This window comes from Alexandromys fortis, unplaced genomic scaffold (assembly GCF_014885135.2).
Source record: "Alexandromys fortis isolate MF-2015 unplaced genomic scaffold, M_Fortis_MF-2015_v1.1 scaffold_19, whole genome shotgun sequence".
NCBI classification, from domain to species: domain Eukaryota; kingdom Metazoa; phylum Chordata; class Mammalia; order Rodentia; family Cricetidae; genus Alexandromys; species Alexandromys fortis.
In genome coordinates, this window is record NW_026067890.1 from 7,517,718 (window position 1) to 7,521,265 (window position 3,548).

A 3,548-nucleotide genomic window follows, 5' to 3' on the forward strand; every position below is an offset into this window, starting at 1 on the left:
ACCTTAGGTCTTTCCAAACAAGAACAACTGAGGAGGTGCGTTAAATGGGTACATGCATGGAAAATCAGTAAATGAAAATGTAATTCACACACACACACATACACACACACACAACAACAACCCTCTCTTTAAAAGGATCTTTTGGGTTTTTTTGTGTGTTATTTATTTATTTATTTATTTATTTATTTAATTTACTTGTGTTGGACCATTGTCTTTCTGCGATAAGACCCATTTGGTCATGGTACATGATCTCCTTAATATGTTTTAAAATTTATTTATTTATTTTTTTTGGTTTTTCGAGACAGGGTTTCTCTGTGGTTTTGGAGCCTGTCCTGGAACTAACTCTTGTAGACCAGGCTGGTCTCAAACTCACAGAGATCCGCCTGCCTCTGCCTCCCAAGTGCTGGGATTAAAGGCGTGTGCCACCACCGCCCGGCTTAAAATTTAATTTTTAAGTATTTTGTTGAATTTTGCATGGGTGCTCAGCAAAGAAATTGGTCTTTAGTTTTCCTTCCTTCCTTCCTTCCTTCCTTCCTTCCTTCCTTCCTTCCTTCCTTCCTATTGTACCTTTACCTACCTAGTTTTAATGTCAGAATAATACTGGCTTTATGGAATGGAGTTATTTCTTGTATTGTTTTGTCTCCAGTTATCTTTGTAGTTTTTTTTTAAATAATTTTTCTTGCTGATTTTTACTTTGATTAAATAGTAATCAGATCGGAATTTTTTTAGTACTTATTGAGACTTGATGTGTGTACTATGATATGACCAAGTTTGAAGAAAATCTCATGTGCTGCTTAGAAAATGTGTATTCTCTATGTGTGGGGTCAAATATTGTGTGTGTGTATACACACACGCATGCACAGGCACACACATATGTTAAGTCTAGTTGATTGTTAGTGTGTTTTAGCCGTAAAGTTCTTTGTTTGCTTTTAGTATGGAAGACATCTCTAAATTACAGTAGAGTATCAAAGTTTCCCAGTATTACTATATCAAGATCTATGTGTTCTTTTGTCCTTTTATGCCTTTTAGTGGTTTGTTTTTTTTTTAAACACTAGAGCCTCCAGTATTTGATGCATACATGTTTAGAATTGTTATATCTTCTTGATGAATTATTCCCTATATTAGTATATAGTGTCCCTTTTAATCTCTTCTAATTGGTTTTTTTTTTTAGTTTGGTTTAAAGTTTACTTTATTTAATATAAGGATAATTAGGCCTGGTTGTTTATGGTTTCCGTTTGATTAGTGGTTTGATGTCCATATTTTTGCTATTAGTTTTTGGTTATCTTTGGTGGCTAATTGTGTTTCTTGGAAACAATATATAGCTGGTTCTTGTTTTTAGAATTCATTTCATTAGTCTGCATCTTTTAATTGTAAGCTGAGGCCATTTATATTTAAAGTTATTGATAAAAAAGGAATTGAAGGGATTATTGTTGGTCTCCATATGGTTTTGAGGATGTAAACTGGATTCTCTAGAAGAGAAGCCCGTGTTTTTAACCAGGGAGCCATCTGTCCAACCCCTTAAAATAAATTATAATTTTTAAACAAAGCATCTTAATTGAATAAAATGCTACTTTGCCTAGTGATGAAGTAGCTTGCAGTGCCTAAAGATTTGTTCTAGCATTCTACTATCCACTACACGATGCAGGCTTAGGGTTGGTGTGGCCCAACTCACCACGTTCCTAGTGTCTGTTTTAGTGCTGGGCGGGTAAGACTTAATAAGATTTGCTGGCTTAAAATTATATTGGATATAAAGGATAACTGGAATTTCTTGCATTAATCTCAGGTTTCAAGCTGGTCGTATCTGTCAAGGCAGTGTCGTCAGGATCAGGTGTGACATCGAGTGAGGAAGATGGGTGAAGACTTTTTTGAGAAAGAAATGCTTAGTGGGCCCTGGAAAACATGTAGGACTTAAGTGACTGGGATGTGGGCCCGATGAGACCCCGCAGTAGAGAGAATCGGGGAGGAGAGTCAGGGAGATCGGGTTGTGGACTGTAAGGGTCCAGGTGTGAGTAGGCTTTGGGGAGCTGTGGGTTCACATCCAGGAAGCCTCCGAACTCTTGATGAGGGGTATATTATTGAGCCAGAAGCGAACGGAGGCACTGAGGGAGTTTTGGAGGGTGGTGAGCATGCCTTAAATTGTGTTTTAACCGGAGAAAGTTTCATCTTCCGCAGCCATAAGACATATTATAAAAAAAAAAAAAAATAGAGGCTGCGAGGATAGATTATTTTAACCATCTGTAAGTGAGGGAGTGGGTCGCTGAACCGGAAACCGGAACAAAGGAGCGGAGTTCCCAACAGCAGAAGCTTCGCAGTGTGGCTGCTGTTGGGGTACAGCAGTGATAGACAACAGAATCAGAACGGACTGGAGGACTGGAAAGGGTAGCAGAACCATGGCGGAGAGGAACGTCAGGGCAGCGGTGTGTCGTGATGGTTCAGGTCGTTTAACTCCCCGGGTAGTTTTCTGATGCTCTTTGGAAAGCTTAATGGTCTTCACGGAGCTGCTCTCAGCCTCCGAGTGCTCTAGTAACATCCCACTGTAGCTGACTCCAAGAACCAAGAGCCATACTTTTTATTCCTGCCAGATTTGCACGTCCAGCAGGAATTATACACTTCAGCGGCACTGTCGTCCCAAGAATCCTAGGACCATAAACGCTCTTCAGAAAGCTGTCATTTGTCCCGTGGTCCTGCGTGTCTCCAGCATGTCAATTCTTCACTCGCCTCCTTTTATTTAATCTACTTACCATGTCTAAAGTTTGATGATGAGTTTTTGCTTTGTAGTTAACAGTGGTTTGGTTCTTAGGCTATGGTCTAGGCTAACCAGGTCCTCTCTTTTGCACTAATCCTAAAGGTGCAGCCTTTTAGACTCGGATTGCTCCTTCTCTCCACCGTTGGTACTCTCCATCATTAGTTACGGTGACTTTGTGGACTTTCATGTCCATTATTCCATCACGAGCGTGGAGCTCATCTGTGTTCCAATTTACATTGCTATTAGGCCCTGGGAGTCATTTATCTCATGGAAAATTCTTCTCTCAGCTTCCAGCATAACTTGAATAATAAAAATACTGTCTCAGGGCCTTTTGCAAAAATAGTCAGATCATGAACATATGTTCGGATGCTTCCTGAGTCTGGCTTCTTTAACCATGAGCTAGTAAAAAACGACCCTGCCAGTGTGTTTGTCCCTTAAGCTTCTTTGGCCACGGAACACTTTCAAGGTTATAACGCAGAACTCCAAGAGGGGGCCATGAAATAGAACTGCTTATTTTGAAGCTGAGAACAATCTCTAAATCTTCATGGATGCTTTCATTGTGAGAAATTATCAACATTTGATTCACTACTTAGAAATCCACCACAGAAAAATATGTAAGATAGCACATATCTGAAAATACAGTTAGGAGCCGGGCGATGGTGGCGCACGCCTTTAATCCCAGCACTCGGGAGGCAGAGGCAGGCAGATCTCTGTGAGTTCGAGACCAGCCTGGTCTACAAGAGCTAGTTCCAGGACAGGCTCCAAAGCCACAGAGAAACCCTGTCTCGAAAAACCAAAAAAA

General features: G+C 40.4%; 1 protein-coding gene across 3 annotated transcripts in view; it reads left to right on the forward strand.

Annotated features, from left to right (window-relative positions):
- Pde5a (phosphodiesterase 5A) overlaps positions 1–3,548 on the forward strand; it is a 121,225-nt gene that overhangs the window by 21,683 nt on the left and 95,994 nt on the right. The gene's annotated exons all lie outside the window — the stretch shown is intronic.